Raw genomic sequence first — 27,396 nt, 5'->3', positions numbered from 1 at the left:
GGCAGCACAGCAGACACAAGGGGGTGAGTACACGCATTATCTACTCTGTTGTCGCGCAGTGGAGGTGTCTGGGTGGGGGAGGAGGGCTGGGGGTCCCCCTAGGCCAGGGCGATATCTGTAGGCTGGGCACCCCCGTAAGCCCCTGTGTCCCCAGCCACCACCCTCAGTAGTTTGTCAGTACAGCCATCCCTGGGCCGTGTCATCCATGGGTGCAGTTGTCAACTCTAGGCATGTAGGGCATGTTCCACGGAATGCGTAGCGGACCCCAAGTGCGCAACTTAGTGCAGGGGGCATCTGTGTCTGTCATGTCCGCTAACTGTACCGGAGATCCATGTACTCAATATCCCTTTATTTCTCTCCCCCCCCCCTTTTTGTTTGTCTTTCTGTGCTTGTGTGCATCAGCATCATCAGGCGGAGGAGAAGTGGCATCGGGGCAGGAGGGAGCTGCATCTCACATGGCCCAGGAGGGCCATGCCACAGAGTCAGACTGGACCAGTGAGACGGAGGGCGAGGGGAGCTCCACGACGGGGACGACTGGACCCTGCAGCGACACGGACACGTCCTCGGAAGGGGGCTCCCTTGCGGGGGTGGCACCATCCGTGCCCCCCGCCATTACAGGTACAGCCACCACCCAGCGCACCATCTCCGCCCTCCCAGCAGCCCCTCAGCGTTCGCCCCGTGCCTGCTCTGCCAGGAAGCCGGGCATCTCCTTCGCCCCAGGCACCTCAGGCCCTGCCCCTGTTACCCCCGCTGCCCTCAGTGAGGAGGTCATTGACCTCCTCCGAACGCTCATTGTTGGGCAGACTACCCTTTTGAATGCCATCCATGGGGTGGAGAGGGAGGTTCATCGCAGCAATGCGTACCTGGAGGGCATTCATTCGGGTCAGGCTGCCCATCAGCGATCGTTCCAGGCTCTGGCCTCAGCACTGACGGCAGCCATTGTCCCTGTCTCCTGCCTGCCTCTACTAACTCCCTCCTCCCAGTCTCCTGTTCCTCTGCCTGTCCCACCCACACCATCAGACCAGCCTGCACACACCTCAACACCCAAGAGAAGCTCATCCAAACATAAGCACCACAGATCACGCAGACATTCACACACGCAACATTCCGATGCAGACATGCCAACAGTCACTACCACCTCTGTGACCCCCACCTCCTCGTCTCCCTCCTCCCTCCCTGTGACGTCTACACTCACACCTCCATTCACCTCACCATCAGCCAGTGTTTCCATCACCAGCACACCCTCCACTCCAGTCCGCACACGTGCAGTCACCACCCCCACTGCCATTTACACGTCCCCTGTGTCCTCTCCCACTGTGTCTGTCACCCCCTCTTCCACACCACACAAACGCAGCCACCCACCCACCCAACAGCCATCCACCTCACGACAGCCTATCCCTCCTGCACCTGCACCCAAAGACAGCAAACGTGACTCACCTACAACCACATCCTCTCCCTCCACTCCCATTCCCACTGTACCTACCACTCTCCATTGTCCAAAGAAGCTCTTCCTCGCCACTACTAACTTCTTTCCTGACCCTGAGCCCCCCCCTCCTTCTCGTCGGGGTAAGAAGAGCACCTCAGCCACCACCAGCCCTGCAGCCCCCTTGACAAGGGTGCAGGGGTATTGGAGCCCGCCAGCCCGCATGTCTGGATCTTCGCCCAGCAGCAAGGGGACAGCCAGCCCACCCCCTGGGAAGAGGAGCAGAAGGCGGAAGGGGCGCCGCAGGAGCCCGCCTTCTACATCCCCCCCGGACACCACCCAGAGACAGTCACCAGCCACACCTCCAAAGGGAGGAAAGGGCCACAGGCCCACGACTAAGGAGGGCAAGGGCAGCAAGTCGGAGAGGTCAGGCAGCAGGCCTGCTGCCCAGGAGGAGCCCACAACCCCCATAGCCGCTGCCCCGGGAGGAACCGGCACAGCTGCCCCGGGAGAGCCCACCACCCCCATAGCCGCTGCCCAGGGAGGACCCAGCCCAGCTGGCCAGGAGGGCCCCACCACCCACAGCCCAGGTGGGCATTGAAGGAGCACCATCCCCGCTGCCCAGGAGGGCACCACCAGGCAATGAACAGTTGGCCATAGACCGGCCGCCGTCTCCAGAACCGCTGAACTGGGCCCCGCCGTCTCAAACACCGCTCCGCTGGGCCCCGCCGTCTCCAGAACCGCTGAACTGGGCCCTTCAAGGCAAGGAGCGCTGAACTGGGCCCCGCCGTCTCAAGAACCGCTGAACTGGGCCCTTCAAGGCAAGGACCGCTGAACTGGGCCCTTCAAGGCAAGGACCGCTGAACTGGGCCCTTCAAGGCAAGGAGCGCTGAACTGGGCCCCGCCGTCTCAAGAACCGCTGAACTGGGCCCCGCCGTCTCAAGAACCGCTGAACTGGGCCCTTCAAGGCAAGGACCGCTGAACTGGGCCCTTCAAGGCAAGGACCGCTGAACTGGGCCCTTCAAGGCAAGGAGCGCTGAACTGGGCCCCGCCGTCTCAAGCACCGCTCCGCTGGGCCCCGCCGTCTCAAGAACCGCTGAACTGGGCCCTTCAAGGCAAGGACCGCTGAACTGGGCCCTTCAAGGCAAGGAGCGCTGAACTGGGCCCCGCCGTCTCAAGCACCGCTCCGCTGGGCCCCGCCGTCTCAAGAACCGCTGAACTGGGCCCTTCAAGGCAAGGACCGCTGAACTGGGCCCCGCCGTCTCAAGAACCGCTGAACTGGGCCCCGCCGTCTCAAGCACCGCTCCGCTGGGCCCCGCCGTCTCAAGAACCGCTGAACTGGGCCCCGCCGTCTCAAGAACCGCTGAACTGGGCCCTTCAAGGCAAGGAGCGCTGAACTGGGCCCCGCCGTCTCAAGAACCGCTGAACTGGGCCCTTCAAGGCAAGGACCGCTGAACTGGGCCCTTCAAGGCAAGGACCGCTGAACTGGGCCCCGCCGTCTCAAGAACCGCTGAACTGGGCCCTTCAAGGCAAGGAGCGCTGAACTGGGCCCCGCCGTCTCAAGAACCGCTGAACTGGGCCCCGCCGTCTCAAGAACCGCTGAACTGGGCCCTTCAAGGCAAGGACCGCTGAACTGGGCCCTTCAAGGCAAGGAGCGCTGAACTGGGCCCCGCCGTCTCAAGAACCGCTGAACTGGGCCCCGCCGTCTCAAGAACCGCTGAACTGGGCCCTTCAAGGCAAGGACCGCTGAACTGGGCCCTTCAAGGCAAGGACCGCTGAACTGGGCCCTTCAAGGCAAGGAGCGCTGAACTGGGCCCCGCCGTCTCAAGCACCGCTCCGCTGGGCCCCGCCGTCTCAAGAACCGCTGAACTGGGCCCTTCAAGGCAAGAACCGCTGGCCCTTTGGCAGACGTGGCAGGGCAGGATCTATCTCGGGCAGGGCTGCAGGATGTCCTCTGGCCAACTTGCCTCCTCCAGTGGCAGTGGGGTCTGTTATGGACTGTATGGACTGTGGCTTTGCTCTCCCCAGGATGGCCCAGTGGGCAGGCCACCCACTGTATGTATGGACTGTGGCTTTGCTCTCCCCAGGATGGCCCAGTGGGCAGGCCACCCACTGTATGGACTGTATGGACTGTGGCTTTGCTCTCCCCAGGATGGCCCAGTGGGCAGGCCACCCACTGTATGGACTGTTTGGACTGTGGCTTTGCTCTCCCCAGGATGGCCCAGTGGGCAGGCCACCCACTGTATGGACTGTATGGACTGTGGCTTTGCTCTCCCCAGGATGGCCCAGTGGGCAGGCCACCCACTGTATGGACTGTATGGACTGTGGCTTTGCTCTCCCCAGGATGGCCCAGTGGGCAGGCCACCCACTGTATGGACTGTGGCTTTGCTCTCCCCAGGATGGCCCAGTGGGCAGGCCACCCACTGTATGGACTGTATGGACTGTGGCTTTGCTCTCCCCAGGATGGCCCAGTGGGCAGGCCACCCACTGTATGGACTGTTTGGACTGTGGCTTTGCTCTCCCCAGGATGGCCCAGTGGTCATGGAGTCCCCTCGTGGATCTGGCGTCGTGTACTCAAGTGGCTGAGGTGCCCCCCCTTCCCTTCCCCCTGAGGTGCCTGTCCTATTTTCTTTCTGATGCCCCTGCAGTGTTCTCTCCGTGGAGTTCTTGTCGTGGGACTGGGCCTTGCCCCTTTGCACAGGACCCCTGTGATCCACGGACAGTGGTTGGACTACATTTAGTAGCTGTATATATTTTGTACATAGTTTATTTATTTATTGGGATTACTGGTGTCCATATTTCAATATATCTGCCCGTTTATGATCTCTTCTTTTGGTCTTTGCATTATTTCGGTGGGGGGTGGTTTGTGGGTTGTGACAGTGATCTGTGGGAATGCATTGATGTGTGTGTTGTAGTGGGTGTGGGTGGGTGGGTGTGTGCCGGTAATCTTTTCCCTCCCCTGTGTCGTAGGTGCAGTACTCACCGATGTCTTCCGCGCCGCCGGGCGTGCTCCTGGTATATGAGCAGGTATAGGAGTGCGGGGATGACCTGCAACTCTGGTTCCATACTGCCGGAATCTCGCGTGGAGTGCGTAGAGGTGAGCGTTTTCCCGTTCGTAGTCTGTTTCCGCCGTGTTCTTATCGGCGGTGCTCCTGCCCCGGAAAAGGTGGCGGATTGGTGGGTCGTAATAGGGTGGGCGGTACATTGTCTGCCGCCTGACTGTTGGCGGGAACCGCCGCGCTGTTTGTTTGTACCGCCGTGGCGGGCGGAGTGTTAAGTTGGCGGGCTGTGTTGGCGGTTCCCGCCAGGGTCAGAATTGCATATTTTAGACCGCCGGCCTGTTGGCGGCTTGGCCGCCGCTTTATCACCGACCGCCAGGGTCAGAATGAGGGCCTATATGTGCCCAGGGCTTGTAGATTAAATGCTACTAGTGGGCCTGCAGCACTGATTGTGCCACCCATTTAAATAGCCCCTTAACCTTGTCTCAGGCCTGGCACTGCAAGGCCTGTGTGTGCAGTTTCACTGCCAATTTGACTTGGCATTTAAAAGTACTTGCCAAGCCTAAAACTCCCCTTTTTCTACATATAAGTCGCCCCTAAGGTGTGCCCTAGGTAACCCCTAGGGCTGGTTGCTGTGTGGGTAAAAGGCAGGACATGTACCTGTGTAGTTTACATGTCCTGGTAGTGTACAACTCCTAAATTCATTTTTACACTACTGTGAAGCCTGCTCCCTTCATAGGCTAACATTGGGGCTGCCCTCCCACATTCTTGGAGTGGTAGCTGCTGATCTCAAAGGAGTAGGAATGTCATATTTAGTATGGACAGAATGGTGATACAAAATCCTGCTGACTGGTGAAGTTGGATTTAATATTACTATTTTAGAAATGCCACTTTTAGAAAGTGAGCATTTCTCTGCACTTAAATCTTTCTGTGCCTTACAATCCACGTCTGGTTGGGTTTAGTTGACAGCTCCTTGTGCATTCACTCAGACACACCCCAAACACAGGATACTCAGCCTCACTTGCATACATCTGCATTTTGAATGGGTCTTCCTGGGCAGGGAGGGTGGAGGGCCTGCTCTCACACAAAGGACTGCCACACTCCCAACTGGGACCCTGGCAGACAGGATTGAACTGAAAGGGGACCTGGTGCACTTCTAAGCCACTCTTTGAAGTCTCCCCCACTTCAAAGGCACATTTGGGTGTAAAATCAGGGCCTCTGTCCTACCGCCTCAGAAACTTCCTGGAGAAAAAACTTGTAACCAGAACCTGCATCCTGCGAAGAAGAACTGCCTGGCTGCCCAAAGGAATCACCTGAATGCTTTCTCTGAAGGACTGATGCCTTGCTGTTGCCTTGCTGCCTTACTGCTCTCTGGCTGTGGTGAAGAAGTGCTCTCCAAGGGCTCAGATAGAGCTTGCCTCCTCTTCCCTGAAGTCTCAGGACCAAAAAGACTTTTTTCTTGCAACTGGACTCCTTGTGAGGTGAAAGTTCGACACAAAGCTTGCTAAAAACGACCCACAGCCTGTCCCGCGGTGAGAAATTCACTGCATGCTGAACCGGAACGACAAAGCTCGACTTCACAAGGAAAAGATCGATGCGACGCCTGCGGTGCAACCGGAACTTCGACGCACGGCCCACCAGATCGACGCACAGCCGACCTGGGGCGACGCAGCCCGATTTCCAGAGGGGAAATCGACGCAGCGCCTGTCGTGCGGGAGAAATTTTCCTGCACCGCCCACTGGAACGACACAGAGCTTGTCATAAGCCCAGGATTCCACGCACAGACTCCAGGGCGTCTGAAAACCCCGCAACCCGAAGAGGATCCACGACCGAGCATCAGAAATCGACCACAGCTGTCCCTGCGTGGAAACTAAACGACGCATCAACCGTGTGCAGCCTGAGAAATCGACGCACACCCCTTTGTTTCAACGCTTCTCCTCCTCTGCGGGCCTTTGCGGAGATTTTTCATGCGAACCAGGTACTTTGTGCTTGAAAGAGACTTTGGGGGTCATTCCAACCCTGGCGGTCGGTGTTAAAGCGGCGGTCAAACCGACAACAGGCTGGCGGTAAAAAAAATGCAATTCCGACCCTGGCGGAAACCGCCAACAGAGACCGCCACTTTAACACACCGCCCGCCACGGCGGGACAAACAAACAGCGCGGCGGTCACCGCCAACAGACAGGCGGGAGACAATGTACCGCCCACCCTATCACAACCCACCAATCCGCCACCTTTTCCGGGGCGGTAGCCCCGCCGATAAAAACACGGCGGAAACAGACATTTCAAACGGAAAACTCTCACCTCCATACACCCCACGAGGAATCTGGACAGCATGGAACCCGAACTACACATCCTACCAGCCATTGTCTTCCTGCTCCTCTACCAGGAGCACGAACGCCAGCGCAGAAGACAACAGTGAGTACTGCACCTACGACACAGGGGAGGGGGAGGCAAAAAATTACGGGGACACACATATGCGACACACCCACCCTCACCCTCAACCACTACAACACACACATCAATGCATAGCAACACATCACAGTTACACCCACAAACCCCCCGGAAGAATGCAAAGGCAAAAGGAAATGATTATAAATATAGAATTATATTGTAAGACTGAGTATAAAATATATCACACATCTATAACTTTATATACATAAATTGTTCAGTCCGATATGTCTATCAGCCATTGTTCGTGGGCCACTGGGCCAAAACACATGGGCAAAGCCCACACAGGATACCTGCCTCCAACGGAGAGAACACTGCAGGGGCATCAGATAGGAAAACTACAGGCACCTCAGGGGGAAGGGAAGGGGGGGCACCTCAGCCAGAGGAGTCCACGGCGCCAGTTCCACGAGGGGCCTCCATGGCCACTGTGCCATCCTGGGGAGTGCAAAGCCACAGTCTCACAAGTCTCTACAGTGGGTGGGTTGCCCACTGTGCCATCCTGGGGAGTGCAAAGCCACAGTCTCTCAAGTCTCTACAGTGGGTGGCTTGCCCACTGTTTAATCCTGGGGAGTGCTAAGCCACAGTCTCTCAAGTCTCTACAGTGGGTGGTTTGCCCACTGTTCAATCCTGGGGAGTGCTAAGCCACAGTCTCTCAAGTGGATAACAGTCTCCACTGGTACTGGAGGGGGACTAGTGCCCACAGTGCTTCGTGCAGCCCTGCCCGACACAGATGCAGGCCTGCCCCTTCCGCCAATGGGCCAGCGGTGCTTGAGATGAAGGGCCCAGTTCAGCGGTGCTTGAGATGAAGGGCCCAGTTCAACGGTTCTTGAGACGACGGTGCCCAGCGGAGCGGTGCTTGAGATGAAGGGCCCAGTTCAGCGGTGCTTGAGATGAAGGGCCCAGTTCAGCGGTTCTTGAGACGGCGGTGCCCAGCGGAGCGGTGCTTGAGATGAAGGGCCCAGTTTAGCGGTGCTTGAGACAGCGGTGCCCAGCGGAGCGATGCTTGAGATGAAGGGCCCTGTTCAGCGGTTCTTGAGACGGCAGTGCCCAGCGGAGCGGTGCTTGAGATGAAGGGCCCAGTTCAGCGGTGCTTGAGATGAAGGGCCCAGTTCAGCGGTGCTTGAGATGAAGGGCCCAGTGCAGCGGTTCTTGAGACGGCGGTGCCCAGCGGAGCGGTGCTTGAGATGAAGGGCCCAGTTCAGCGGTTCTTGAGACGGCGGTGCCCAGCGGAGCGGTGCTTGAGATGAAGGGCCCAGTTCAGCGGTGCTTGAGACGGCGTTGCCCAGCGGAGCGGTGCTTGAGATGAAGGGCCCAGTTCAGCGGTGCTTGAGATGAAGGGCCCAGTTCAGCGGTGCTTGAGATGAAGGGCCAAGTGCAGCGGTTCTCGAGACGGCGGGGCCCAGCGGAGCGGTGCTTGAGATGAAGGGCCCAGTTCAGCGGTTCTTGAGACGGCGGTGCCCAGCGGAGCGGTGCTTGAGATGAAGGGCCCAGTGCAGCGGTGCTTGAGATGAAGGGCCCAGTGCAGCGGTTCTTGAGATGAAGGGCCCAGTGCAGCGGTTCTTGAGACGGCGGGGCCCAGCGGAGCGGTGCTTGAGATGAAGGGCCCAGTTCAGCGGTTCTTGAGACGGCGGTGCCCAGCGGAGCGGTGCTTGAGATGAAGGGCCCAGTTCAACGGTGCTTGAGACGGCGGTGCCCAGCGGAGCGGTGCTTGAGATGAAGGGCCCAGTTCAGCGGTTCTTGAGACGGCGGTGCCCAGCGGAGCGGTGCTTGAGATGAAGGGCCCATTTCAGCGGTGCTTGAGATGAAGGGCCCAGTTCAGTGGTGCTTGAGATGAAGGGCCCAGTGCAGCGGTTCTTGAGACGGCGGTGCCCAGCGGAGCGGTGCTTGAGACGGCGGTGCCCAGCGGAGCGGTGCTTGAGATGAAGGGCCCAGTTAAGCGGTGCTTGAGACGGCGGTGCCCAGCGGAGCGGTGCTTGAGACGGCGGTGCCCAGCGGAGCGGTGCTTGAGATGAAGGGCCCAGTTCAACGTTCTTGAGACAGCGGTGCCCAGCGGAGTGGTGCTTGAGATGAGTGTCCTGGTCAGCGGATCCGGCCCAGGCATGGCTGTCACTCGCCACCTGACATGTGGCTGGCGGGGCCTTCCTGTCCATCTGTCTGGTGGCTTGCGGGCCCACCTGGGCTGCAGTTCTCGGCCTGTGGGTGTCCTCCTGCCCACCTGGGACGTGGCTTGCGGGGCCCTACTGGGCTGCAGTACCGGGCCTGTGTGTGTCCTCCTGCACACCTGGGATGGGGCTGGTGGGGCCCTCCTGGCCAGCTGGACTGCTGCCGGACTTGTCGGGCGTGCTGCCCTTCCCAACCTTCCCTGCACGCTTGTGGCCCTTTCCCACCTTTGGCGGTGTGCCAGGTGGCACCCCACTTCCTGACGGAGCCAATGTAGGGATTTTGGTCCCTGGGGTCTTTGGTCGCTCGCGCTGGGCACTGGCAATCTTAGGATGCTTTTCCGGTGGTGGGCTGGCCGTGCCTTGGCTCCTAGCTGAACTGGATGCCCTTGAGGGTGGGGGACTCCACAGTCCATGGACAACAGTCTTCACAGGTCCCGGTTTTGTGGTGGCTGAGGTGCTGATTGGAGTCTTATGAGATGGAGGGGGTGAGGGAGATGTTGGAAAGAGGTTAAGGTTGGCAAGGAAAGGCAATTTGGAAAGAGAGGGACGGGTAGGTGTAATGGGTATGGGAGTGGAGGAAGAGGATGTGGTTGTAGGAGTGTGAAGTCTGGTGTCTTTGGGTGCAGGTGCTTGGGCTGGAGGCTGTCGTGAGGTGGATGGCTGTTGGGTGGGTGGCTGCCTGCGTTTGTGTAGTTTGGAGGAGGGGGTGACAGACACACTTGGAGAGGACAGAGGGGATGTGTAAATGGTAGTGGGGGTGGTGACTGCACGTGTGGGGAGTGTTCTGGTGGGTGTGCTGGTGATGGACGTAGTGGCTGAAGATGTTGTGCATGCAAGTGTGAGTGGAGACGTCACAGGGAGGGAGGAGGGAGACGAGGAGGAGGGGGACACAGTGGAGGCAGTGGGTGTTGGTATGTCTGCATGTGGATGTTGCTTGTGTGAATGCTTGTGTGATGTGTGGTGCTTATGTCTGGATGAGCTTCCCTTGGGTGTTGAGGTGTGTGCAGGCTGGTCTGTAGGTGTGTCTGGGATAGGCAGAGGTACAGGGGATTGGGTCTGGGTGGAGGAAGTTGGAGGGGGGAGGCTAGAGACAGGGACAATTGGTGCCGTCAGTGCTGAGGCCAGAGCGTTGAACGATCGCTGATGGGCAGCCTGACCCGAATGAATGCCCTCCAGGTATGCATTACTCTGGTGCACCTCTCTTTGTACACCCTGGATGGCATTCAAAAGGGTAGACTGCCCAACAATGATGGTCCTTAGGAGGTCAATGACCTCCTCACTGAGGGCAGCAGGGGTGACAGGGGCAGGGCCTGAGGTGCCTGGGGCGAATGAGATGCCCACATTCCTAGGTGAGCAGGCACGGGGCAAACGCTGAGGGGCTGCTGGGAGCGCGGTGCTGGTGCGCTGGGTGGCGGCTGTACCTGTTGTTGCGGGGGGCACGGATGTTGCCGCCACCAAAGGGGAGCTCCCTTCAGAGGACGAGTCGCTGTCACTGACATCAGCACGAGTCCCCGCTGTGGAGCTCCCCTCGCCCTCTGTCTCACTGGTGAAATCCGAGTCAGTTGCATGGCCCGCCATGGCCATGTGAGATGCAGCTCCCTCGTGCTCTGATGCCACTTCTCCTCCGCCTGATGATGCTAATGCACACATGAACAGGAAGACCACAAAAAAGGGGGGGAGGAGAAATAAAGACATGTTGAGTGCATGGATTACCGCTACCGTTGGCGGACAAGACAGACACAGAAGCCCCCTGCACTACGCCGCGCACTTGGGGTCCACTACGCAATCCGTGGGACATGGCCTACAAGCCTATGGACGACAACTGCACACATAGATGACACAGGGCCATGGATACCTGTACTTGGCACCCTACAGAGGTGGGGGTTGGGGGCACAGGGCCATGCCTTACGGAGGGGCCTAGCCTACAGAAATCGCCCTGGCCTAGGGATACCCACAGCCCTCCTTCCCCACCCAGACACCTCCACTGCGCGCAAAGTCAGCAGAATGTATTTGTACTCACCCCCTGGTGTCTGCTGTGATGTCCTCACGCGCCCATCCAAATCGGGGTAGGCCACCGCCAGGATCCGGGACATCAGGGGGGTCAATTGACGACTGGCACCCCTCCTACGTTGGGAGGCCATCCCCAGCAGAGCCTCCGCCATCTTCCTGCTCCCGCGTCGGATGTCCTCCCACCTCTTCCGGCAGTGGGTGCCCCGTCTGTTGTGGACCCCCAGGGTCTGGACGTCCTTGGCGATGGCACGCCAAATCGCGACTTTCTGGTGGGCGCTGACCTATGTGACATGTACAAGGAGAGAGAAATTGTCATCACCTTCTGCTTGCTCGATGTGAGTGGCCCCCCATCCCCACCCTTGCCATGTGGCACATGCTCTCATCTGTCGTTTGATGCATGCCTCAATCGCTCCCCTCCCCACCATCTTTCATCCACCCGACTCAACCCAGGCATTGCCCACTAAGCATGGTCCCAGTGTGCTTACCTGTTGGTCTGGTGGACCATAGAGTAGCGCATACTGGGGGAGGACCCCATCCACAAGTTTCTCCAACTCCTCCGCAGTGAAGGCAGGGGCCCTTTCCCCAGTCGCATGAGCCATTGTCTCTTCCAGACCGAGGTCACAGCAGCACTTGCAGTGTAGGTCCTCTCCTGTCGAAGATCAGGTATCGAGTGATTAAGCAGATAGAAAATGGCCGTCACGCCCGCGGCGGTGCATACCGCCGGCGCACATCGTTATTGGCTCCTGAAACCCATAGGGTTCTATGTTAACCAATGCGGCTTAGCGCCGCGGTCTTCGACCGCCTACCGCCGCGGATGCCACGCCAGCGCATTGACCTCACATCCCACTGTCGCACTTCACAGGTCAGACAGCCGCCATTTCAAGGGCCCACATGGCCTAATTACCAACTGCGTCACACATACTTAGGCCATGCACCAACACTCATACAAGCCATTCAATGCATTGGGAATCGTGCTATGTGCAAGCTGTGGTTACGTACCTGTGGGTTGCTTGACTCTGTGCTCGCTGTTGTCCTTCATAGGCACCGTCCGCTGGGACATGCGAGGAGATGGAGGAATCTTCCCCTGTACAGACCGCTGGTGGACCTGTCGACAATGGAGGAACGACATGTCATACTGACATACAGGCTTGACCGAGCCACTATACAGGAACTGTGTGCCCAGCTGGAGCCAGACCTGATGTCACCCATCCGCCAACCCACAGGGATCCCCCCTCTAGTGCAGGTGCTGTCAGTACTCCATTTCTTAGCAAGTGGGTCATTTCAAACAACAGTGGCCATATCATCAGGGATGTCCCAGCCTATGTTTTCCAAGGTGTTGTCCAGAGTGTTGTCTGCCCTGCTGAAACACATGCGGAGCTACATTGTTTTCCCTGAGGTGGGGGATTTGCCTACAGTGAAGGGTGATTTCTATGCCCTTGGACATATCCCCAACATCATAGGTGCCATTGATGGGACACATGTTGCTTTGGTCCCCCCCAGCAGGAGTGAACAGGTGTACAGGAACCGGAAGAGTTATCATTCGATGAATGTACAGATGGTGTGTTTGGCTGACCAGTACATCTCCCATGTTAATGCCAAGTTCCCTGGGTCAGTGCATGACGCCTACATCCTGCGGAATAGCAGCATCCCGTATGTGATGGGTCAACTCCAGAGGCAACGGGTGTGGCTATTAGGGGACTCTGGTTACCCCAACCTGTCCTGGCTACTGACCCCAGTGAGGAATCCCAGGACAAGGGCAGAGGAACGGTACAATGAGGCCCATGGGCGGACTAGGAGGGTGATCGAGCGAACCTTTGGCCTCCTGAAGGCCAGGTTCAGGTGCCTCCATATGACAGGTGGATCCCTAATGTACTCACCAAAGAAGGTGTGCCAGATCATCGTGGCCTTCTGTATGCTTCACAACCTGGCTTTGCGCCGCCAGGTGCCTTTTCTGCAGGAGGATGGTCCAGATGGTGGTGTTGTAGCAGCTGTGGAGCCTGTGGAGAGTGAAGAGGAGGAAGCCAAAGAGGACGACATAGAGAACAGGAACACAGTAATACAGCAGTATTTTCAGTGACACACAGGTAAGAGTAGACACCGGCATATTACATTTACTTAAAGACTCCTGCCTCTCTACTGTCTGACTTTTTCCCCCAGTGTATGGTAACTGTGTTGTGACTTTCCCTTCGGTTTTCAGAGCTGTGGGCCCCAATGCGTGACATCTGCTTTGTTTCCCCATGGACTACAGCTGTGTGACAGCGGTTTGTTACCATCACAATGTGAATGAACATTTTGGCACGGTCATGTCTAATACATTTGTTCTAAATCACAGCCAGACTCCAGATTATTTTGTGCAATAAGTGTTTTTATTCAAGTGCTCTAAATTGGATGGGTAGTAGCAAATCGGTGAGGGGTGATGGTGGAGGATTGTCCATGGCAGAGTCCAGACTATCAGTTTCACAGGTGCATTGTCCAAATGCCTGTGGGAAGTGGAGCAGGGGCAGTTTAAGGTTGGACAGGGTGACAATGTGGGACAGTGGGTTGACAATCAGGGCAGTATCCTTTGCTGGCGGGGGTCTTGACATCTTACTCTGTCTTCTTCCTGGATCTCAGGGCCAGCTTGCGGGGTGGTTCTCCTTCAGCAGGGGGTGGGGTTCTGGTGGCCTGTTGGTCTTGTGTCGGGGCCTCCTGTCCACTAGCGCCGGCGGAGGTGGTAGGCAGTTCTTGGTGCATGCTAGTGTCAGGGGCCCTTTGAGGTGCCACAGTGTCCCGCAATGTCGTGACTACCTCATTCAGGGCCACTACGATGGTACCCATGGCGGTACTGATGTTTCTTAGTTCCTCCCTGAACCCCATATACTGTTCCTCCTGCAGAAGCTGGATCTCCTGAAACCTGGCCAGGACTGTCGCCTTCGTCTCCTGGGAGCGGTGGTATGCTCCCATGGTGGAGGACAGGGCCTCGTGGAGAGTGGGTTCCCTGGGCCCCCCCCCCCATCACACAGCAGCCCTCCCAGTTCTCCTGTTTCCCTGGGCCTCTGTCCCCTGGACCGTGTGCCCACTACCACTGCCCCCAGGTCCCTGTTGTTGTTGGGGTGGTGGGTTAGCCTGGGTTCCCTGTAGTGGTGGACACACCGCTGATTGACGTGTCCTGGGGACAGAGGTATGGGCCCGCTGGGTGGGTGCTGTGCTGGTGTTCCCAGAGGGGGGAAGGTCTACTGTGGCCTGTGTGAGGGGAACCGACTGTCCCGAGGTCCCCGATGGACCGAGCTGGTCATCTAGATCCAGGGAGACAGAGCTGCTGTCCTCACTGTGGGCCTCTTCTGGGGGTGGAGGGGACATTTGTGGACCCTCCTGCGCGGTGACGTGGCGTTCGGGTCCTGCAGGGGTATAAAAGCATGGTTATTGCTTCTGTGTGTGTCATAGAGTGCAATGGGTGGGTGCCCGTGTACCCCAGTGCTGGCATTCCTTTGTGGGGGCTGTTGTGACGGTGGTTGGGGGGGGGGTTGTATGTGTATGTGCAGTGGGCATGCTTAGGTGATGGGTGTCCATACTTTGTGGACGCATGCAGGGCTAGGTGTTGGGATGGGTGGGTTGTGACGGTGAGACAGTTGCAAGGAGTAGGATGTCATGGCGGTGAGGGTGAGGGTGGGGTTATGAGTTGGCATGCAGGTGGGGTGGGGGGGAGAAGTAGTTAAGATTTACCTTACCAGAGTCCATTCCTCCGCCTACTCCTGCGAGGCCCTCGGGATGCAGGATGTTCAAGACTTGCTCCTCCCATGTTGTAAATTCTGGGGGAGGAGGTGGGGGTCCACCGCCAGTCTTCTGCACCGCAATGTCGTGCCTGGATACCATGGAACGCACCTTCCCCCGTAGGTCGTTCCACCTCTTCCTGATGTCGTCCTGATTTCTTGGGTGCTGCCCCACAGCGTTGACCCTGTCGACTATTCTGCTCCATAGCTCCATCTTCCTGGCAATGGTGGTGTGCTGCACCTGTGCCCCGAACAGCTGTGGCTCTACTCGTACAATTTCCTCCACCATGACCCTGAGTTCATCATCCGAGAACCTGGGGTGTCTTTGCAGTGCCATGGGGTGGTGTGGGTGATGTGTAGGGTGGATTGTGTGGTGCTAAGTGTGGTGATGTGTATTGTTGTGTTGTGTGAAGTGCGTGCAAATATTGCTGGGTGACAGTGAATTGGGCGTCTGGGTGCTCGGATGTCTTTTCTCGGTGCGTGTTCACGAATCTCTAGGAGTGGAGGTTTGTGGGTGATGTGGGTGTGTGTTTTATATTTAATTGGGTGTGTGGGAGTGGTGTGTGTATGTGTCTCAGGTGTGTGTATTTTGAATTGTCCAATGTGGTTGTATTTTGTAAGTGTGTGTGTATTTTGAGCGCGGCGGTGTGTACCGCCAATGGAATACCGCGGTTGAAAGACCGCCGCGTGGATTCGTGTGTCGTGATAGTGTGGGCGTATTTCTGTTGGCGTGACGGTGGAGGTTTGGTCATCGCCAGTTTCTCGCTGCCCTTTGGTGTGGCGGACTTTTGTGGATGTCTGTATTTTGGCGGTTTGCCTGTTGTGGGTCAGAATGACCGTGGCGGTTTACCGCGGCCGCGGCGGTGTTATGGCGGTCTTCTGAATGGCGGAAAGCGCCTTTTACCGCCGAGGTTGGAACGACCCCCTTTGTTTGCTTTTAAAAGACTTAAGACACTTTATATCACTTTTCAGTGATATCTTTACATTTTCTTATTGCATCTTTGATCGTTTTGACCTGCAAATATCCAGATAAATATTATATTTTTTTCTAAACACTGTGTGGTGCATTTTTGTGGTGCTATATTGTGTTATTGTATGATTTATTGCACAAATACTTTACACATTGCCTTCTAAGTTAAGCCTGACTGCTCAGTGCCAAGCTACCAGAGGGTGGGCACAGGATAATTTGGATTGTTTGTGACTTACTCTGACTAGAGTGAGGGTCCTTGCTTGGACAGGGGGTAACCTGACTGCCAACCAAAGACCCCATTTATAACATTGGTGATCAGCAGAGAGGATAGGACTTGTATTTGTGCAGTGACATACAGTAGCTGAGTATTCCACTACCTACTCACAGTTGAAGGTCAACTTGATTTTTTTAATCTCTTTTTGCAACTGTGTTTTTTCTGTCAATTTTTGACGGAAATCCTCACTCAACATGTCTCAGGCTGGGTCTCAAGCAGGAGATTTTGACCTAGCCCTGTTTGAGACATATATTGTCAAACATTCTGCAGGTATATGGGAGTACCCAGCTAAGGTGCCTCCAGAAAGGAAGAATTTCAAATGGGGCTGAGGGCCTGGGCAGAAACCCATTCAGAGGAGGATACTGAGGAGGAGGGTCCAGAAGATGGCCCCTCAGAGGATTTCTTTCCATTAATGGATAATGTTACCACTGCAGTTGTGCCCCTTGCCAAACCAGGGAGCTGTGTCTCTGATCAAAGCCTGACCGCAGAGGAAAGGAGAGAGGAGAGAGAGTTTCAATTGCAAATGGCAAAATTAAAAATTGAGGCTCAACAGGAGGAAAGGAGGGCAGAAAGAGAAGCCAAACAAGCTGAAGCTGAAAGAGCAGCCAAGCAGATTGAAGCCGAGAGAGCTCTGGCTGAGAAAAAACTTTTGTTAGCTCATGAACTGAGTCTCAAGGAGCTGGAGATCAAGGCAAGACAGTCTGAGTCCAGCAGTGATGGTGGCAGCATACATACAGGACCAGTTGGAAAGAAAAAGGTTCGTATACCCAAGAGTGTGGTGCCCAGTTTTGGGGTGGGAGATGATATTGACAAGTGGCTGGCTGCCTATGAAGTTGCACTAACTTTTCAGTGATATCTTTACATTTTCTTATTGCATCTTTGATCATTTTGACCTGCACATATCCAGATAAATATTATATATTTTTCTAAACACTGTGTGGTGTATTTTTGTGGTGCTATATTGTGTTATTGTATGATTTATTGCACAAATACTTTACACATTGCCTTCTAAGTTAAGCCTGACTGCTCAGTGCCAAGCTACCAGAGGGTGGGCACAGGATAATTTGGATTGTGTGTGACTTACCCTGACTAGAGTGAGGGTCCTTGCTTGGACAGGGGGCAACCTGACTGCCAACCAAAGACCCCATTTCTAACAACCACTTTGTAACCCTTTGCGCTACATTATGGCTATGCCAGGCACAATGTATGCAAAGGGGGCGTTCCTCCGTTAGGGGAGCCAAAAAAAAGTGTAAAGATAAGTAAGAGATTTCTTTGCGTCGTTTTTTTCGGCACTATTAACACCTGCTTAGAGCAGGCATTAAAAGGAGGCAATCCATTCTTTACAATGGGCCTCAATGGGCTTTTAAGGATTAGCGTCAACATTTTTTACGGTAATCCTGCCACGCTCTGAACTAGCTTTAAATATGTTGATGCTAGTTCCCCTGACTACCGCCATGGTTCACCGTATCTTAGATACGTTGCACACATGGTGGCATTAGGGGGAAACTAAGAGGTGCAAGAAAAGTGGTGCTGCACTCTGTGCAGAACCACTTTATATAAATCAGGCCCAGTGAATCAACACTTACCCTTACAACAATGCAATCTACATTGAAGGATGTACAGGTGCAGTCACAGTTGAATTTAGAGACCTTTAACTGTGTGCCAAGAACACAGAAGGGTGCTCTATGTGATTTAACATGTGAATTATTGGATTGCCAGAATGTTTAAATATGGAGCTGTTCTTAGATGAGAGTTTGGTTGATAACGTACTAGCGCGCAGGACCCGAAATTCTTATGATGGAAAGTGCTCACAAGGTATTGGGGTCCTCTTGCACACCTGAAGCTGCTCCTTGGCCAGTAGAGGACAGACTTCAATTATCCCGACAGAGGCTTGGTCATACACATTTCCAGAACCAAAGGTCTCTGGATCCAGAATGGTAATACCAATAATGTTTATCCTGCTAGGCCTTTAGATTGCAATAAGAATAGATAGGTCATGTTAGGTCACCAGTGCCCTCAAACTGTAATCAACTCCCAGGTTTCACCCAGATCAAAGGCACTAACATTCTATGAATCATTACATTCTCACAGCATCCAAACTGTCCATACGTAGACAGACTTGTCATGTCACTACATCATTTGCCTTCCTTAGACAAAGGACAAACATCAAACCAATCCAAAAGTGCTCCACAGACAACAAAATATCCCATGCACTTTACTCATCTTCCTCAAGAAACTTGCAAGTGTACAAGGAAAATACACTCACTCGCACTTTCATGCACAAAAAACATACAGCCAAGCACTCCAACATGCCTAAAACCCATTCACACTCAATGTCTAAACTAACATGACCCCTTGCCAGACAGAAAATATCGGTCCTGAGCACCATGCCCTCTTGGAGCTGCACAAACATCGGATAGAATATTTACCACACACAATGATGCCACTCTCCAATGTGTGCAGACTAAACATTCAGAAAATGCAACATTCAAACAGTGATCGGACTCCAGTACCCACATTCACACTTACAAGCAAGACAACCACCAATGTACTCTGTCTCTTGTATCACATAGCTGTCAAACCCTACCGTTTGTACAAAATGATGACTTGCCCATAGGACATATTGATGAAACAAACACAATTAAAAAACAAAGACACTATACCTCACACTGATATACTGTGCCTCTAGTACCATGCAGCTGTTGACGCTTCCAATTCATACACAGTAACGACTGGTCTCAGAGCACATTCAAGCAGTATATGTGGCTTCAGGCCACAACACGCGGTGTACTACACTTCCCCATCTTACCTCTTACAAAAGGGTACTACTCTTCCCCACCTTCAGATACTACAGTTTACTTTCCCTTGCAAACTCACATGATGGACTACTTCTCTTGTCCTCTTTTGCACACCACAGGGTACTCCCCCATGCATTCTTATACAAAAGGGTACTGCTCTATCCCATTTTGACACTGAGTGGTCTGCAGACCCACACTTTTTCACACAACATGGTACAATTCATCTCCAATTTTGCACAACACAGTGTACTCCCCCACACTTCTGCACATGACAGAGTCTACCTCATGCTTCCTCATGTCATGAGATACTGCACTTCCAAAGTTATTCAATGTTGGCAACTGAAGTACTGCTCTTTACTCATTTGCACACCAAACCCTATCTCCCCCATAAGCACCTGCTGGTAACTCCATACAACACACCTTGAACAGGGCACTCCCCTTGCCACTCTTCAGCCAACAACCCACACAAAAGCACCTGATTACACAATCCACAACTGGGAACTAATCTGACACCTTGACTTTACCTCTAAGTTACGACATACAATGTCACACAATCTGAGGCAATACCAAATAAGGAGGGTTACTGTTCAAATTCCCAAGACTGAATTAGAACAGAAAATGATCAATAATGTACAACAAGAAACCATTAAGGCGCATTTCCCTAACTTGTAAATCCACAAAAACTGTAAAAATAAACATGTCTGTCAACTAAAAACAACTTAGAAATCACTACCTCACTCTTTGGTATGAATATCTTTGTACACATGTTAAAAATGCAAATATTCTTAAACATTTCATATCAATGTTTCTCATATTGAAATTACATGCATCAAACTGTGAGTAAAAGAAGCACAGGAATAATATTATCAACATATTAACCCCTTAAGTGCATCTTTCGGCCATTAGCCAACACTAGGGAGGAATCTAAAGACCCCTGCTCTGCCCCAGACCTTTTTTTTAATTTTATCCTTGGGTTACTCAGAAAGAGTTACATGAGCAGCCTGAGTGTTTTTTTTTACTTTGCTGTAATGACAATTAGCGAGCAGGGCATGCTGACATCATTACAGCAAAGAGAAATTAGAATGAGCCAATGGGCTTGTTTCACTTTCACTGAATCAATGCTCGGGGGAGTGGCATATCTCAGCCCCCCGAGCGATGATTGCTTTGGGAGAGGTGTTGTTTGAAAGGAAAGAATCTCCTCTTTCCAATGGTACCTCTACTCAATGGATCCCTGTCAGGGGATTGCCAGAGAAGAGTGATCCCCAAGCAAGGATCCACCCACTAGGCCTTTGGACATGGGTGAGTGGCCCTTTAGGCAAGGGAATGTGCTCCCCCCGGCCATTACAAAAGTTCAGCCTCTCTGCCCTCCTTGGGAGGCAGATAGGGATGATTATCCCCCAAACTGCCCAGAGCAGGGGCAGAAGCCCCACTATAGACCATGGCAGAAGCCCCACTAGAGACCAGAACAATTAAGAACAATAGACTGTAGGTGCAGGGGCTGCCCACCATGGACATGCCCCCACCCTTACAAATGTATTGACAGTCTTTCTGGCTCACTCTGGGAAGCAGATGGGGTGATTACCCTAGATCTGCCCCCTCTAGGTGGGAGCTGAATGTCCACAAGGTACCAGGAAATTATTTGAAAAAATGTATAGGGGAGGGAGCTGCCCACCATTGGTATGACCATTCCCCCACCACAAAAAAGCAGTAACAGTCTCTGCCCCCCAGGGGGCTGATAGGAGGGATTAACCCAAACTGCCCCTGGGGAGTGCAAAAAGCCCACTATGCACCAATGAATTTGCACAGCAAAAGGTACAGTGGTGGAGTCTGCCCATCATCAGCAAGACAATGCCCCCTCTACCAGGGAAAGCAAACAAAAAAAATCTATGGGTGGGGGATGTCCACCATGGTCATGATCATACCTTCTCCACAAAAAACTGTGGTGTCAGTCTTTCTGCCTCCTTGTGGGGACTCTGGGGTGAATACCTCGAATCTGTCCCCCCAGGGTGCAGAATGCCCACTGGACACCACGGAAAACAAAAATAATTTAGGGGTCTGCTCATCATGGGGAAGCCCAAGTCCCCTAAAACACAGTGCCATCAGTCTTTCTGACCCCCTGGGGGGGGGGGGAATAAATATCATTACCACCAATCTGTCCCCAGGGGGAGAAATGCCAGAAGACATAAAGGACGATTAGGAAAAATAAAAATTGTAATGAGGTGGGAGCTGCCCACCATAGGCATGGCATGCGACCACCCTAAATTGACACAGACAGTCTTTCTGCCCCTCAGGGTAGTGGAAGGGGAAATTATACAAAATTTGCCCCAAGGGCAGAAAACCCACTAGACACTATGGATTGGATTTATGCAGTGCTTCTTGGCCCATTATCTCCCTTATACCATTTCCCAATAGACTTTCTGCCCCTATTAGGGGGTGGATAGGGAATATTCACCACTAATCGGCTCTCCCGGGAGGAAAAGGCAGCCCACTAAACTCTAGGGATTAAAAAACAGAGCCAAAACAAACAAAAGGAGGGGAAGGCTTACCCTGGCATTGAACCCTACCCTCAGCTGAAGTGGCAATAGTGTTGTCCTGCCTCAATGGAGCAGATTTGAGGATTGTGCAAACTGGGGACGTTCCCCCAAGAATGTCCCTAGGGGAGGGTAGAAAGTCCACCTGACACCAACAGTTTTCCATCTGGCTCAAAAGAAAGTAGTGTGGAGGTTGCACTCTGGTTTGCCCCATTTGGGGGGGGGGGGGGGTTCGCCAGTACCAGTGTGCAACATTTGCACTGTTTTCTTTCACCCCAAAGGCAAAATCCCTCATGCCAGGTGGACTTTCTACCTTCCCCAGGGGACATATTTAATTGACTTTTGCATGATCTGATCCAGGGTCAAGCACTAAGCTCAGCCACACATGTGCTGCAGCTTTTTTTATGGGCACAAATGGGGTAACAATGGGTGGTAGGAACTTTATAATTTCCTGTGGATTCCGGAAGTTTCCATCACAGAAATGTAAGGAAAAATCCATGATTTCAGGCAATGTTTGAGGTTTGCAGGGCATGTGGGTAAGAAAACTTCATGGGATCTGCACACGGCACACTACATTGGAACTTGTAGGTTTGCATGGGTGCCACAACATCACAGCCCGAATACTATAGCTACCCCTATTGCTTATCTATCTATGTACCACTTTAGAGCCTTTTCTTTTCTGGTCGTTTGGCCCACCCACACAAGTGGGGTACCGTTCTTATCAGGGGATATGTGGGTAGGAAATTTGCGGCTTTCCACAGATTACAGAATTTTCCATCACAGAAATATGAGGAAAATGTGTCTTTTTAGTCAAGGTTTGCGAGGGATTTTAGGTAAATAAAATCTGGTGAGAACCATACAAGTCACCCCACTATGGATTCTTCCAGGTGTCTAGCTTTAAAAAATGCGCAGGTTTGCCAGGTTTCCCTAGGTACTGGCTTAACTAGGGTCTAATATCCACAAGTAGCCACTTTGCAACAAAAGGGTCAGTTTTGAGTGAAAAACCTGATGTATTCATGTTGCATTTTGGGTCATTTCCTGTCATGGGCACTAGGCGTAACCACACAGGTTTTTTTCAGAAGATGTAGGGGAATGCTGGGTGGAAGAAAGTTTATGGATCTCCACAGATTTCATAACTTTTCATCTCAGAAATGTGAGAATATGTGTTTTTAGTGAAAGTTTGAGGTTTGCAAGGGATTCTGAGTAACCAGACCTGGTTAGAACCATGCAAATCGACCTACGCTAGAATCCCCCACGTGTCTTATTTTTCAAAAATGTGCAAGTTTGCTAGGTTTGCATAGGTGCAGACTGTGTTGGGCCCAAAATCCACAGATACACACTTTGCAAAAAAAGGGTCAGTATTTAGTGGAAACAATGGGATGCATCCATGTTGCATTGTGGGCCATTTCCTGTTGTGGGCAGTAGGCCCACCCACACAAATGAGGTACCACTTTTATCAGTGACTTAGAGGTATGCTTGGTGGAGGAAGTTTGTGGCTCCCCACAGACTTCTGAATTTTGCAACCCAAAAATATGATGAAAATTTGTTTTTTTGTCAAGGTTTGAGGATCACAAGGTATTTTGGGAAAACAAACGTGGTGAGAGCCATGCAAGTCAGCTGACCCTGAATTCCACCAGCTGTCTAATTTTTTAAAAAATGTGCTAGTTTGCTATGTTTCCCAAGATGCTGATAGAGCTAGGGACCAACATTTACAGCTACCTACATTGGAAAATATGGTCAGGTGTGAGTGGAAAAATGTGATGTATCCAGGTTGCGTTTTGGGCCATTTCCGACTGTGGGCACTAGGCCTACCCACACAAGTGAGGTACCATTTATATTGATTTTCATATATATGACATTAGGAGATCCTGGGTGAAATGAGATTTGTGGGTCTTCAAAGATTCCAGACATTTGCATCACAGAAATGTGGAGAATATGTGTTATTTTAGTCAAGGTGTGAGGTTTGCAAAGGATTTTGGGTGAAAGCCCCTGGTATGAGCCACTCAAGTCACCCCACCCTGGATTCTCCCAGGTGTCTAGCTCTCAATAATGTGCAAACTTGCTAGGTTTCCCATGGTACTGACTTTCCTAAGGCCCAAAATCTTAGGATGAAAAAAGGGTTAGTTTTGTGTGGAAATATGTGACATATCCATGATGTGTTTTGTCCCATTTCCAGTTGTGGGCATTAGGTCTTTCCACACAAGTGAGGTATCTTTGTAATCATTCTACTTAAGGGAATGCTGGATGGAAGGAAGTTTGTGGCTCTCTGCAGATTCCATAACTTTCCAACTCAGAATGTGAGGAAAATGTATATATTTTAGTCAAAGTTTGAGATTTTCAAGATATTTTGGGTATAAAACGTGGTGAGAGCCACACAAGTCTCCTCACCCCTGATTTCCCTAGGTGTCTAGTTTTTAAAATGCAAAACATTGCTAGGTTTCCCCAAGTGCTGATTTAGTTAGTGCCCAAAATTCACAGCTACACACTTTGAAAAAAAAGGGTCAGTTTTGAGAGGAGAAATATGATGTATTCATGTAGCGTTTTGGGCTGTTTTCTGACCCGGCACTAGGCCTACCTAAACAAGTGCAATATCATTTTTATTGGAAGTCATGCAGGAGCACAGAATAGCAGAACATTTGCAATTACCAATTGGATTTCACTGAATTTGTGCCTTCCAAAAGGAAGCCAGTGTGTCATAAAAATACATTTTCAAAAATACTCTTTAACTCATGTTTGTAAGGATACACAGAAATTCAGAGATGTCCAAATAAACACTGCTCCTAACCTCCGTATCTTGTGTCATTTCAGAAATACATAGGTTTCCTTGATACCCATTTTGCACATATTTCACTATAGGAATGTGTCCATACTCTGTACACAATGAAAAAACATTGTATGGTGCAGCACATTTGTTGGCATTGGGTTCCTTGGGTTCTTGAAGAACCTACAAAGCCCATAGGAAATATGGACTAACTCTTAGCTCTGCATGCTCCTGAAAGCTGGGAAGATGGTGATTTTAGCACAGCAAGCCATTTGTTGATTTCAGTTTTAAGAAAAAGTCCGGAGCACTAGTTTCTTATTTTGAAAAAAATAATCAAGATTGAGCTTTACTTGCCTCGTTTCCATATCCATCCAGGGGAATCTACAAACCCTGGGAACCTTGATAATCCGTATTGGAAAAAAAAATGCTAATTTGGCATAAAAACCTTGTATAGAAAACAAAGTTATGGAGCCCTAAGCACGAGCTACCCCAAATAGCTAAATCAGGTTTAAGCACTGAGGGGGAAGGGGAGGCCCAGCAGTTACGGCAGTGGTTCCCAAACTTTTTGGACCCGTGGCTCCCTTGACCTATTGGCCATGGCTCCTTGTTATGACACTTTTTTGACAAATCATACTCTCTTGTGTCTGATAAGATGCAAGCACTTACAGACTGTTGAGCGAAAGCTCATCCTTTTAATTTATTATCTGTTTTAAGTGATCTCATCAGTGCTCTGTGCAGATCTATCTTATTATGCTGTTCATTAAACAAGAACATCTAGGTAAAAAATACATTAATTTGTTTATGAATCAATTTTATTGCAAAGGGGTTCTGTTTGGTCCTATAATGTTGCTAGGTTGCTATGGTAGCCTGGGCCATTGCCTTGCATCTGCCTCATGCCTCACCAGCATGTTGTGTTTATTCTCCTCACTTTTCATTACAAAGCCTTGTCCCATGCATTCCTAATTGTCTTGTTTTTGGCATTATTTAACCACACAAATATGGACGTTCCTTCTATCACTATCAATACTTCAGCATATTGCACTGCTGTATTTCTGGTGGTCACATTTTACCTCCCACCGTATGACTGTACTGCTGGTATGCCCAATAAAACACAGAAAAGCACGCTTTTCTCGAACAGACCTCCATGCTCATACTAACACTCATTAACTGTCTACAGGGCTAATTACAAATGTACAGGCCTTTTTCCTATAGCAATGGTATGTCTCATGTAAGTATAAAATGCCCTTAAGTGAGCCAAGACCAATACAATAGCAGTGTTCCCGCCGGTCAGCCCGACGGGGACTTTGTAATACAATGTTCCTGCCGGTCAGCCTGGCAGAAACATTGTAATATGATGGGGGGCGCCGCTGGCATGATGGCAACGTCCTCCCCCCAAGTTTGGCAGTCGGCTCGTCCGACCGCCAAATTCTTAATGATGCCCTAGGTCAGAAAGGGAGGGTTCAGTACATTGTAAGAACTACTTCGATGCAACACTCTAGTCTCAGGAAAGGTCATACCTGGCAGCAGCATCATGCAGACATCATTAGTGGATGGGACTTAATCTTCAGGTGAGTGCTCCACATGATTTGTGAGGAATGGTCCATAAACGATCATAACAACAACAAATATTGAACAATTTGTACTTCACTGGTAAGATGGAACACATTGTGAAAGACAAGATAAGATTTATCTGGGGAGGAGAAGAGTGAGAGGGACAAATAAGTACAGAAAAATATTTTAGGCATGCCATGCACAGGGGAGAGAATATTACATGGATCTAATGGAAACAACCAACATAAGTAAACCTCTGAAGGCAGAGAGGAAGAGAGATATATGGGAGAAAAGAAAATAAAGTTGAAGGTAGACAGAAATATAGGGAAGACAATGGTTACCCAGTGAAAAAGGTGACAGTGAAGAAGGTGGGACAGAGGGACCAAAGCCATTTACACAAGGTACATTAAGGGATAGGATATGTGGAGAATGGAGGAGAGGGCAGATAGCAAGATGCAAATTGATAGGAGACACTTAATAATAGTGTGCTGGAACTAAGGGGTTGGTGATATGGTGTGTGATATGGTCAAGGGGCTCAGGATAAGGAAGACATAGAGGTCACAAGATGGGTTTAATTGCAGTGGAGGCACAGGATGGTAAAGAGGGTCACAGAAGGCAGAGAGGAAGATGGGAACAGAGAGCATGGGCATCATAAAGTACAGTGGAGAAATATAATTAGAGGACAGGATCGACAGAGGAGGCAGGTGAATAGGGCTTATGGCATGCGGAGATCAAGACAAGAGGTGCAGACATAATAGGATATTGAAGTCTGTTGTACCTACCCATTCATATTACACTACTACCACGAATGGACAGGCAACTATGGAGTTACTTAAATAACTGATTTTGCTCCTTTACAAGTCATCTTGCAATTTCTTCTTGAACTAAAACACAGAGAATACCAAGCAGTGCTTTACATTTGTCACACCATTGAGAAACTGTCACATACCTTGCATCTTAACAATTCAGAAGGTGCCCACTCAGATGTCCTACAAAATATCAAACTGTATTGTTTTGATCCATCCCTCTGAAGACACTTTTCCCATTTAAGATTTTGGATTCCAAGCCATTGGTCAACAATCCCCACACAATGTATGACAATATGGCCTTATTACAACCCTGGCGGTTGGTGTTAAAGTGGCAGCAATACCACCAACAGCCCGGCGTAATTACCGCCAAATTATGACCATGGTGGAAAGATCTCCGATAGACAGCCAATGTACCACACCGACCACCACCATGGTGGTAGCCGCCTACAGCCAGGCAGAAGTCAATGTTCCGCCCACATATTATGACCCAGTAAACCGCCACCTTTTCCGGGGCGGTACCAACGACATCAAAAGTCTGGCGGAAACAGACCTCAGAAGGGAAAGGACTCACCATTGGAGACACAGGGACAACCACACCTCAATGGAGCCCGAGCTGCATGTCTTCCCCATGACCTTCTACGTGCTGCTCCACCAGGAACACCAATGCAGGCGAAGACGACGATGGTGAGTACAGCCACCTAGCACACAAGGGAGGGAGGGAGGAAAAAGAGAGTGACACACACATGCACACCCTCCCCAACACCATACCCACAATCAGCTGCACTACTAAATCATTTTACCCCGTACCTCGGATGAATAATGCAAGGACAAATCATTTTAGAAAAAGTGAATGTAATGAGATCAACACATCGAGACAAATAAGTGAGGCAAGATAAAAGATATATACATAT

The sequence above is a fragment of the Pleurodeles waltl genome, chromosome 7 (genome assembly GCF_031143425.1).
Source record: "Pleurodeles waltl isolate 20211129_DDA chromosome 7, aPleWal1.hap1.20221129, whole genome shotgun sequence".
Lineage (NCBI taxonomy): Eukaryota > Metazoa > Chordata > Amphibia > Caudata > Salamandridae > Pleurodeles > Pleurodeles waltl.
Note: the sequence above shows the minus strand (reverse complement) of the source record.